General features: G+C 41.1%; 1 protein-coding gene across 3 annotated transcripts in view; it reads right to left on the reverse strand.

The window, feature by feature from the left end:
- Window positions 1-3,651, reverse strand: part of PRRG1 (proline rich and Gla domain 1) — a 135,938-nt gene extending 132,287 nt beyond the window's left edge. The window contains exons 1-2 of one of the 3 annotated variants that reach the window (XM_078146588.1): window positions 3,574-3,647; window positions 2,446-2,497 (exon numbers count right to left, since the gene is read on the reverse strand). The gene's annotated coding sequence lies outside the window, so the exon portion shown is untranslated. Of the gene's footprint in view, window positions 1-2,445; window positions 2,498-3,573 lie in introns of all 3 variants that reach the window. The other 2 variants (XM_078146587.1, XM_020979884.2) reach the window with 2 other exon arrangements.
- Window positions 3,652-12,475: the final 8,824 nt, after the last annotated feature.

Genomic DNA, 12,475 nt, shown 5'->3' on the forward strand with positions numbered 1-12,475 from the left:
TGTTATCCACTGTTCTTTCCTCCTTTGGTTCAGTCTCTGGTGAAGAGAGAGGCCTTTCTACTTGGAGATGCCAACCCCTTTTCTAGTACCCTAAATCCCAACTCTATTCTCCTCCCATAAATTACCTCATCTATCATTCCCAATCTCATTTACAATCTCTCCTTATTCACTGGCTCCTTCTCCACTCAGTACACACATGATCAAGTCTCTCCCATTTTCCCCCTCAAGCGCTCACCCTCACCCCCCAAAAAAAAACCTTCATCTGAGCCTGTCTTCCCCCCCAGCTATCAAACTTGGACCAGTCACTTCACCTCACTTGATTGCCTCATCAGTCACATGAACTGAGTGGCCTTTGAGGTCTCTTTCCATTGAGGTAATCAGGTGATGAAGCCGATAAACTGCTAGATCAGATCAGAGTTCAAATATAGCCTCAGATACTGAGGAGCAGTGTGACCTTGTGTCTTAAATGCCTTGGTTTCCTCAACTGTAAAGTAGGGATAATAATAGCATCAATCTCCCAGAATTGTTGGGAAGATCAAATGAGCTAATATTTGATAAGCGCTTAATACAGTGCCTAACATGTAGTAGGCCCTTAATAAATGCTTCTTACCTTACCTTCCCCCTTCCATAATATTAACAATGTCTAGCATTTATATAGGAGTTATGATCCAATGACCCCAAATTGAATCCTCTATTTCACAAACTCCTAAAAAGAGTTGCCTTCATCATCACCTCTCCTGAGCCACCAACTCAACTAAAACTATCTCTCAGAACCTCATCAAATTTCAAGGAAGCCTTCCCTGATCTCCCCTCCTCCCCCTCCTCCAATTAACTTGCATTTACTTATATGTGTACATGTTGTTTCTCATACATTCACTATGTTTTTATACACTACATTTTATTTTTTGCTTTTGCATCCCTAGGGGATACCACAGTATTTGGCACATTAAATTACATACTTCGATGAATCTGTGACTGCATAGATGTGGAAGAAGGAAGCCCATCCACAGCTTCTCATCCTGAGCAACTTCTGAAAAGTCTGTTGTACTGAACTGAAAGCCAGGTCAAGAAGAGGCTGAACAGGATAGTGACAGAATTGATAATTTGGGTTTAATGTACAGCAGTAAATATGGGACCAAACATTTGAAGCTCATTCAAAATCCAGCCCTCTTCCACATTGCTTTCTCATCCTTGTCCATCTTTCAGGTATATGAATCTTTGAATAATCTTTTCTTCCAACTAATTCAAAGCCTTGATGTAGTTACACAGGTTAGTGGTTCCATTTTTTTAATACCTGTTCCCATCTTAAATTTAGAACATTTTTCATTTTCCAACAATACTTAAAAATATGTGTGCCATTTTGAATTTCTAGGTTTCTTTTAAACCCATAATGAATAAAATAATAACACCCCCCCAAATGTGATCATGTCCCATCACTAAAGCCAATTAGTGCAACTTATCACATACTAGACATTTTCAAATGTCTACCTACACTGGGAATTTTAATATTGAAAAGGTTTACATTTTAATGAAACACTGCATTTGGTACAGTTAACTACAAAGCACTAATCTTAAGGGTTTTTTTTTAAGAATTAAGACCTTCCTAAATCAGTATTCAGCAAAACCCCTAACTGTTTCCTACTTGAAAGAAGATGTGACTGTCTTTTAAACTGAACAAAGATCTGAAAATCAGTGTTTGTAAAACAGGATTCAACAATGAAGGGAAAGGGGTGGAGGAGGAAGAAGTCTAGAATGTTTTGTTGTATTAACCAGAACAAAGGAGTAAAAATATCTACATCAGAATGGAGCTATGTTCTCATATTCACATACAATCATTTATGCCATACAGAAGAGAAATTAGACAATGAAAGCCTGAGAATCTTTAGCCAATCCAGGATTCAATGTTGTGCTGTTATTTTTTCCCAGGACTGTATCATTTTCAGGGTCCTAACACAATGAAACTTAAGTTTTTCACACATAACCAACTTGCCTATTAAATTTAATCAGTCCTATTTCTCCCTTTGGTAACACCTTGATTTCTTCTTTCTCCAAATGTTCTATAGCATTGAGAATTGAGTTCTTCCCTAACTTCACACACATAATTTCTCTTTAACTTTGCCATTCAGTCATTTCTTCCATCCATGTTCTGTCAAATCCCCCTTCTGTATCTTTTACCAATCTGAACTCCCTTCAACTAAAAGTAGGTAGCATTCACAGCACAATCACATCAGACTCTAGCCCGAAGCAGCCCCAGATCTGTGCTATAGTTCACTTTTTTTTTAAAGTGACGCTCCTACAAAAATAGTATCAAATATGAGGGGAAGGGAAAATTTTCTTCACTTTCTTCACTCCTCAGAAGTAGGCAACAAGGTTGGGAAAGTGGAGAGCGCACTGATTTGAGTGTCAGAGGACACAGGTTCAAATACCACCTCTGATGTTACTTACCTGTGTGACCTGGTTGAGCAAGTTACTTCTCCCTGGATCTCAGTCTCCACATCTGTAAAATGGACCAGGGATAAAAGGAGCAGAGAGAAGGGAGGAACTAGATGGCCCCAGAGGTCCCTTCCAGCTCTGGAGCCAATATCCTAAAGAAAGTTCCCCAATCCCCGAGGGCCATGCCTAAGTCAACAGTCAAGCGCCAGCTCTGATTCCCTCCTCCTCCCCAGTGGCTGTCACACATTGCTGCCTAGAAAACAGCCATTCCCTTTGTTGAAATTTCCACCAACACAATGAAGCGGAAAAATGGTCAATGCTCACGTGGAGGGCGTGGGGAGTGGGGGGAGTCATAACTCTCGGAGGGGGGAGAGAAGTCATAAATCCCCGGCACTACCTGGGGACTAGATCTGTAGCCCACACTGGCACTCGTCCACGACCCTCTTCCCCAACAACGAACTTTTCTAGCAACTCCACAGCCCCGAAGGGAAAGACAGGAGACAGAAAACTCGGCACAATCGCGCACTTTCCAAGAAAAAAAGACTCCAGCTCTGCCTTCCCTGGGGAACGGAAAATCACTCGCTGAGACCCAGCTATTAAGCGACCCCTCCCGCCAATCCCACGCCAAATTCTCAAGTCCTTCTCCCAAATTATCTGCCACAACTCCTCAGGCCCATGGGTCGGGACAAAGCCCGAGAACTGGTACGTGCAATCAAACTTCAAGTCCGATTCCCTTCCCGGAGGCAAGTCGCCCACTTTCTTACCCGTGCTCGAGGGCTGGAGCTCATTACCCCTTTCCCTTCCCCCAGCACCCACAGAACTCCCAATAATGCCCCAATTCCCTTCTCTGGGAGCTACGGGGGGGCATCTGTCCCCCACAGCTGGATTCTGTCACCTAGGCAGTTGTGGCACCAGCCCCCACTGCTTCATTTCTCCCCCCGGCTTTTCTTATCCGTCCGGGACTACCTCAGCCTGCTCAGGACAGGGAGGAGGGGAAATGCAAGAACGGCTACCCTTCCCACACGGGAATCGTCTTCTAACCCCCACTCGCAGTACCTGAACCTTTCCCAAAGGAAAACAGAGCGGGGGGCGGGGGGAGGGGGCGGGGAAGGTAGGGCCACTAGGTAGGGTCCTACTCACCCGTGCAATACAGCGACCGCTACTCGCGCTCCAAACCCGGCCAGCTGCTACTACGACCACGGCTGCTGCAGCGGCTGCCTCCCTCCCAGCCAGCTGCGGCCTTGGCGCCTGCGCGTTTCTCCAGCTGCGACCGCCACTGCCGGAGCCCGAGCGAAAGGGCCACTGGATCTGGGCAGGGAGGGAGGAGGCGGAGGCGGAGGCGGAGGCGGAGGCGGAGGTGGAGGCGCCTCCACAGCCACTGGGGACCCGGAGCTCTAACAGCACAGCCTGCACTAGGGAGCTTTGCCTTGAGTGGAAGTGCGTCCAGGAGTTCCCTTTCCAGCCTTGGTGTGACTACAGAATACCGCCAATGCAATCCCCCTTTAGCCCTCCCTTGCATATTACTGGAGTGCATGACTTAGGGAATGTTTAGGGAGTCAGCTTGAATTCCTAGAATCCGACTCCCCTGATTTCCCTTCCCCCAAGCAGCATGCTTTCACCGATTCTTGCTTTTCAGAGCCTCTAAAGGAGCTGTGTTCAGGAAACTCCGATACTACCCTGGGACATTTGTCTTTCAGGAAAGCTAACATATCCAAGGCTAGAGCCAGCAGGCCCAGAGTTGGGATTGCAGCACAACCAGCCCTACAGAATTACCCGCCCCTTCCCCCTTCACTACCTCATTCAGCAGATGGCTCTCGGTGTCTTATTTCACCATCAATCTTAGTCTTCAGCCCCTCTTGAGGAGGGAAGCTCTAGGTGATATACACATAACACACCTATAATTGGGATTTTTTGGTAAATACCTATATTAGTATGCATTGTATCTATCCACCATTGCTTTTGTTTGAGTACACAGAATTGCCCTTTCTCTGAGGACACTTTCAGTTGTCACTGACTTTTTCTGCTTTTTTCTTTAAAAAACTTGAATACTCCTACCAAACCACCTCAGAAAGAAAAACCAGAGAAAATGACAAATCATGGAAGGACCAGCCAGTACTTTGGAAATATATGGTAGGTAGAAGTCTTAGGTTTTAATTTTTTGAATACTGTATTCATTCAACTTCCTGTTTCCTAGCTCTTTCTTTAGTCCTTAGATGCTTTCTGGTCTTCACACCACGAACCTTTAATCCACATCATTATTATTCTGCAGGTCATGAGGGTACAGCATTTTTCTAGTTAGGGTCTAGCATGTGGAATCCTACATGCTTTCAATTAAACTATGAAAATAAGCACAGCACAGCCCTGTTAAGGAATCGTGTTGAATTCAAAGAAAAATTCAACTGAGGGCCAGAAAATAACATTCAGATTCTGCTTGTCTTTTCTGTTGTTTCTTAGTTTGGTGTGCCTGGTCTGGCGTACGCTTTAAACTGTACCTCCTAACACCTACTTACATTAACCCCAGTTAGATTCCCTGAAGATGGCTGCTACTTCTTCCTTCGCAGCTTTTTTAAGAGCATAATAATTTTTACACCATTTGAATCTCGGTTTCATAGGTCTAGGGCTCAAAAGGACCTCACAATCCATCTATTACGACACCATTGTAGTGAGTATTTGAAAGGACTCAGACCATTAGTAAATTCCACCCAATTTGATTTCTACTAGTAATGGCATAAAATCTGAAATCTCGTGGGGCTTTGTAGTTCAGAGGAACAGCAATCCCTTCCAGCCCTGAGACAGACAGAACTATATTAAGATTTATAAATAGGGGACATGGTTCCATTCGACCAGGAACTTTTTAATCCCTCTTTGAGTGCAGAGACAGAGAGAAATAAAGCAGAGCAGAAAGCACTAAGCAGTGCTTTGGTGAATATAGACCCTTGTAGGGGTCTTGGGGTACATGGTCTGGACTAAGCACTAACCTTAGACCCCTTTGCAAATCACTAGCCTCTTATGTGAAGAGGAGTGGATGGGTGGCAATGTGAACCAAAAGGAAGGTCATGTCTCCTTGGTAGTTCGGAGAGAAAAATCTTGTAGAACTCAATTCCTCCTCTATCTTGTACAGAGGGAAGGAATAGGAGTAAGTGTACTACCAGCTTTGCTCCACGATGGCAACATCTACTGATTACACCCTGATTTTACAAATGAGGAAACTGAGGTCCAGGCATGTTCAGTGATTTCCCCAAGGTCATATAAGCATTTTGCATCAGAAATGAGATTTGAACTCAGGTCCTCCAACTTCAAGGTTGTCAACCAGATTAAACTGGCCTTTAACCTGTGGATTGCCAGAGCTGAACAGAGCAGGCTAGAGATCAAATAGTCAAGCATCAAACAGCAGTTAAATTTCAAAGTGAGGGAAATGGCTTGCAAATAAGGAAGCAAATTAGGCACATGTGCCACCCCCTTTCCCCCTCCCCCTCCACCCCATAGTGGGGGCAAATCTTAAAACTTATACCAGTGGCTAAACAGTGAACTGTAGCCCTGACAATGAGGGGTAACAATAACAATGAGAAAAGTTTGATTCATAGCAGGGCTTCGTGACTGGCACATGGATACAGCAGGTGCTTGTCCGAGCTCAGAGAACACCTGGTGCCGTCAAAACAATACAATAATTACATGAAATAACTCTGGGATTTTGCTATGGCTGAGATCATCCAGAGGGTGGGTACAAAGGATTGCTGTTATGCCAAGCTCAGGGCACAAGCTTGGTTGCTGGGCTTTAGCTTTGGAAAACAGGGTGTCTCCTAACATCTTGACAAGGCCAATATTTGTTCCACTGAAATACACTGTCTCCTCAAACAAATTATTTTACCTCTTTGGACCTCTGTTTCCTCATCCGTAAAACAAAGGAATTGGTTCAATGACCTTTGAAGTTCCTTCTAAACCTAATGTTCCATGACTAACCAGTGCCCAGTATTCTGACTGGCTGACAGAGGACTTTTTTTGTGAGTGAGCATGGTATGCTGTGCCTCTGTAAATCTGAACATCCCTGACATACTTTTTAACAATCTACTATGGATCTGTCATCAATAAAACTATTTGTATTTTTTACTTGCCTTTTCTCAGCTAGTCTAGCTTGTCTTCAACTTCCCTTGTAGAAACTGCCATCAACTGTTCTAGGGAAAGAGGCTAGTATTCTCAGGGTAACACAGTTCATGTGGATTCCCCACTACCTCTATACTTAATGATAAGGAACAAAATCAGACAGGGAATAAGAATGGTTATGGATGACACTGTTGAATGTAGATCAAGTTAATGTAAGTCTTTCAGATGGAATAATTTTGTGTCTATTGATTTTTTTAAAAAACCATGTAACTTACATTCTTGAGTTGTTTAGTGTATTTGTTTTCATCACCATCATAATTTTAATCACCTTTTGAGGTCACTGAAGCTCATAACCTTGGTGTTATTTTTGCTTGTCTTCTCATATCATTTTCAAATTCCATATATTCTTCCTGTAATGTCACCAGAATCTATGCCTTCTTTATTTGTCCTCTCAAGACCATCCTAATCTAAGGCCCTCCTTACGTTATTCTGTCTCAGAAGTTGTTAACCTAGCATCCACAAACTTGTTTTAAAAATACTTTTACAGATATATCTCAATATAATTAGTTTACTTTGCCATCTTATGTATTTCATTTTATGCATTTAAAAGCATTCTTTTCTGAGAAAGGGATGTATAACAGTCACTAGGCTGCCACAGGGATCCATGACACACAAAAAGGTTAAAAACCTCTATTCTGGTTGGTTACTGTCCACAGCTCTTCCTGCTTCATCCTGAAAGATAGCTGCCAGAATACTCTTAAACCACAGTTTTTATCATATCATTTCCCTGATTAAGAAACCAAGAACTTTACCATGGCAAATCCGGGCTTTTCAACCTAATATTCCAGGGCCTCCCAAAATTCATCCCTTGTATTTTTTATGATCTACCAAGATGTTTGTCCCACTTTAGTCAAGGTATTCTGCTTGCCATTTTGTCCTACAATGATGTTTAAATTTCTGCCTCTTTGTCTTTGTGCAAACCATCCTGTCCACCTCTAATATTCTAACAATATACTATATCCAACTTTTGTTGCAAGAATTGAGTTCATTCCCTAATTGATCCCACCCACTTCTATTTGCTTTTTTAATGCTCCTTCAATCACTTGTGTATTTGACTTAAATCACAGACAGATTTTTTCAATTTGTTGATCAGTTTTACTGGGCTTTTCTCCCCTCTCCTTCCTCTTTTTTTTAATGTCTTTTTGAAAAAAAAAAAACAGCAACTCTTTGTTAGGAGGACTAGCTCTCTGAGAGAGGGAAAGAGAGGGATATGCAGGAAGAATTTAAGCAACAGTAAAAACAAAAGATGTCAATAAAAATCTATTTAAAAAATTTTTTTTACCATTGTGTAACACTTTGGTCTTGCTCTATTGTGTTAATTATTCTCATATCCTCCTTAGTGTTTTATCTCTTAAATTACATTGTAAATTGCTCAAAGGGCAAGAGCTATTTCCTCACCTCTTTTATATCATCCCAAATCATCTTGTCTGCTGCTTTGCACAAAGTAGGTATTCAATTAATGTTTGTTAACTAATCATAGTATTTACTGAGGCTTCCAGAGTCCTGTGTGCCTATGAAGTCTGTGGCACTTCCAGGTTCTATGCAAATTCTGAGTGTACAGATGAAATCCAGCAATCTCCCTTAAACAGAATTATTCAGGTACATAATTTCATAGATAACATTTACATGTGAATTATCTTTTTTTTTTATTACTCAGCTTGCTTACATAGACATTTTGTCCTAGGTGTCTAAAATTTTCTCAAATTGAGTCTAAAGTGGCACCATATATTCAAAAGAAAATGAGTATTCAAGTTCTGTGATTTTCCTGCTAAGACTTACAAATGAAATATAACTTTACATTTCTAATAATCGTTATTTATTTTGTTGTTTTTTAGGCAACTGAGGTTAAGTGACTTGCCCAGGGTCACACAGCTAATAAGTGTCAAGTGTTTGGTCTGAGATTGGATTTGAACTCAGGTCCTCCTGACTTCAGGGCCTGCTCTCTATTCACTGACACCTAGCTGCCCCTATTGTTGCTTAATTTGATTACACTTTTCATTATTCCATCCAACTACCAAAAAAACATAATCTTTCATCCCTATCAACATAGTAAATCACAGGGATGTGAAGGCATTTTAGTTTTTACTGTTGTATAAAGTTGTCTTTAAAATCTTTCTTCAACTTCAAGAAGGGAATTCTTGACCTCTTGTGTCATAGATCCCTTTGGTATTCTAGTGAAATCTGTGCTGTCTTTCTGAGAATAATGTTTTAAATGCGTAAAACAAAATACATAAGATTACAAAGAAAACCAATTATGTTGAAAAACAGTTCTCCAAATATGATAATAAAAGCAAACACTTAAGGGTAAGAGGTTAGGAACCCCTGACAGAAAGAGGAAATCCTTGGTTCACTGAAGCATTTTGGTAGCCCCTGAGACACATGTCACCGGCCAAATATTGTCCCTGTCCTCAAAGAGACTGCAACCTCATAGGTGGACTTTTTAGGTGCTAATTATTATTTATGTATTTAACAGAAAATATGATTGCAAAATTGTCAAATTACAAATGTTAATTTAGGATAAAAGATTATATGATTAGGTTAAAGGATGGGACCTCCAGACTCTTTAATGAAAACTTTATTTCCAAACCCTGTAACACAAGAATGAATTATTTGTTTAGTTTTATTAATAAAGATTTATTGTATAAAATGAATCCCCCATAACCTTGTAAAAGCCAACAGAAAATTATGTGTGAAGTTGATTGATTGAATTTTTGAATTGCATAAAGCTGAAGAAAAATAAGCAAGCATATATACTAAAAAACTTATTGGAATAGATAGAAATGGAGTATCTTGGGAAAAGTCCTTTTCAGGAAGGCACAATCTAAAGTGAAAAGAGCACTAAATTAGGAGTAGATTGAATGAACTTCTGACTTGAGCCTCAAGTTTTTTCAATAATAAAATAGAGATAATATGAATCCTGTGTAGCACACAGAATATTCTTAGGATCAAATGAAATATGTGAGAACACTTTGCAAATTATAAATCAAATGTAACCTGAGATTGTTCTGTGGGTATTGATAACAGATTATCTTTTTTGTGGAATCTCAGAGTTGGGATTTCAGAGGCCATTTGATACTACTACTACTGTTACTAGTTACTGCTACTAGTTACTGCTGCTACTACTACTACTACTATTACTACTACTGCCTTTTGAGTCATCCTCGACTATTCTCTTTCCCTACCCCTCACATTACATCAGTTGCCAAGATTTGTTGAGTCTGTTTCCATAATATATCTCACATTTGTCTCCTTTTCTCCAATCATACAGCCGCTAATCTGGTTCAAGCCCTTATTACCTCTTGCCTGGATTATTATGATAACTTCTTAATTGGTCTCTCTAGCCTGTCTATCCACCGAGAGCTGCCAAATTGGTATTCATAAAGCACGGGTCTGACTACATCCCTCCCCTGCTCAAGGAGCTAAAATGACTTCCTCTTGCCTGTAGGATAAATTATAAATTACTCTGCCTGGCTTTAAAATACTTCACAGTCTGTCTTTAGCCTACATTTCCAGGCTTATTATACATTACACTCCTTCATGAACTCTATATTCCAACCAATTTAGACTACTTGGTGTTCGTCATCATGACATATTATCTCCACTTCCTTCCGTGTCTTTGCACAGGGGGAAAGGGTACACTGATGGGAATTAAGAGAGAATTAGATTATAATCCTCCTAGATTCTATGAATACTTAACATTTATTTGTGCAGGGTTGGTTGAAAGAGACTCCACTACTTGATTCTTTCTTGTTATTTACATTGATTTTGTGTTTTAATTAAATATTGCTGTGGGGGAGGGAGATGTACTCAGGCTACATTATCAGAAGAATACTGAACAGAAAAAAAAAGAATTATGTACCCTGCTTTGCTCAGATATGTACTCTACTGCGTTTGGTTTCGGGCAACACATTTTAAGAGGGACATTTGACAAATTGGAAATATCCAGAGAAAAGTGACTAGATGTTATATAATGAATGGTTGACAGACTAGGGAACTTTAGCCTAGAAGAGAGAACACAAAATTGGGAAGTTGTGGCCAGACAGGAATTCACATGAAAAAAAGTCGGGGGGTTTTAGTGGATGGCAAACTCACTTTGAGACAACACTGTAACATGGCAGGAGCAAAGCTAATGCTATTCCAGGTTGCATGAAAGAAGTATATCAGAGCAAGGTTTCTTCTAATCCTGCTTTTCCTCTGACCAGGCCAGAGCCCATTTGTCCAGTTCTTAGTGTTTCACTTTGGGAAGGTCACTGATGAGCTGAAGTATATTCAGAAAAGGGTGACCAGGATGGTGAGGTGACTGGGACCCCAATGGAACCACGTGGACTGAAGTAACTGATGATGACTCTGAGAAGACTTAGGAGTGGGAGAAGGGATAGAAGAGCTGTGATAGTAGTCTCTGAGTATCTGAAAGCCTGTAATGTGGAAGAAGGAATAGGCTTGTTTTGTTCGGCGCCGGAAGACAGAACTAACAGCAATGGTCCAGAGAGGCATAGTTGGCTTGGTGTTAAGTAAAAGCTTCCAAACAATTCGTTTTTCCAAAGTGAAATGGGTGGGCTCAGGAAGTAGTGGGTTTTTTCTCACTGAACATTCTTGAGCAAAGACTAGATGATCACTTATCTTACTTAAAAAGAATTCTTATGTAAGTGCAGGCTGGACTAACAGGAGTGGGGAACCTGTACCCTTGAGGCCTCAGGTGGCCCTCTAGGTCCTTAAGTGTGACCTTTTAACTGAATCCAAACTTCACAGAACAAATGTGGCCCATAGAAAAAATCTGTGAAGTTTGGATTCAGTCAAAGGGCTGCTCTTGAGGACCTAGAGGACCAGCTAAGGCCTCGAGGACCCAGATTCCCCACCCCTGGGTCCCAGAAAACCTTTCCGACTCTGAGATTCTGTGAAATAAAATACTACCCAATAGCATATTTCTGGAGTTTTTCTTTTCCTTATTGTATCCTTCTCCTGGATGCTTAGTTACTGGGACAGATTCAGATGAATTCCCCCTGCAACATTTGGAAGTGGTTTGGACCCTCTGAGATCCCCCCTTTTTTTTTTTCCCTTGTAGCCTGGGAAGAGATAAAATGTTGACTAACTTATATTAGACTAGGGGCAGGGTTAGGCCAGACAGAAGAAAGTCTTTTAACTGACCTGGGAAAGAGCAAGAGAAGGGGGATTAGCTGAGCTGTGACATCAAAACAGTCTCACCCTTCCCCACCCCACCCCCTTCTACCCCCAAGAGGCTGGGCTCTGTAACCTTCCATCATCAATAAATACCTCACAGGTAGCTGAACTGAATTATTGTTTTTTTTTCTCAGAATGCCTAAGAAGCTATGAAAAATTCTGTTTTGTTTTTTTCTCTCTAACCTTTCCACTCCTGGTACCTGCTGGTTATCAGGTATTATGCAATTTATTTCCCTGTGTTTCCTTAATTTGTATTTTATCCTAATTTGGAGTTTCTGCTTACACAAAATCTGTTCTTGCTCATGAAAGTTGTGTTCTGTCTGTTTGTATGCTGCCCTCTGCTTTCACCCCTTCATCAGCCCAGATACAGGTCTGAGGTCTCTCTAGCTTCTAACTTTGTCCCACAGCTTCTTCAGTGCTCTGAAGGAAATTATCAGATCAGACTCATCTTAAATTGCAGCTCCCTATTCTCCCCCTGACTGTACCTTCTCTTCCAGGTGAGCTTCTGCGTCTCACAGAACCCAATATCACCACTTGTCAAAAGGTGGGACATTGAGAGAGGGCCCTGATCAGTCCCATCATCTACTTTCCTCTATGAACTTTTTTTTAGTCACTGTTAATCTGTCTGAACTCTTTCCTCAATCATTAACAATCTGTTTAAATCTCTTTAAACCCCTCTCAGTGAATCTGAACCCCTTGCTGT

The sequence above is a fragment of the Phascolarctos cinereus genome, unplaced genomic scaffold, assembly GCF_003287225.1.
Source record: "Phascolarctos cinereus isolate Bilbo 61053 unplaced genomic scaffold, phaCin_HiC Scaffold_726;HRSCAF=1367, whole genome shotgun sequence".
NCBI classification, from domain to species: domain Eukaryota; kingdom Metazoa; phylum Chordata; class Mammalia; order Diprotodontia; family Phascolarctidae; genus Phascolarctos; species Phascolarctos cinereus.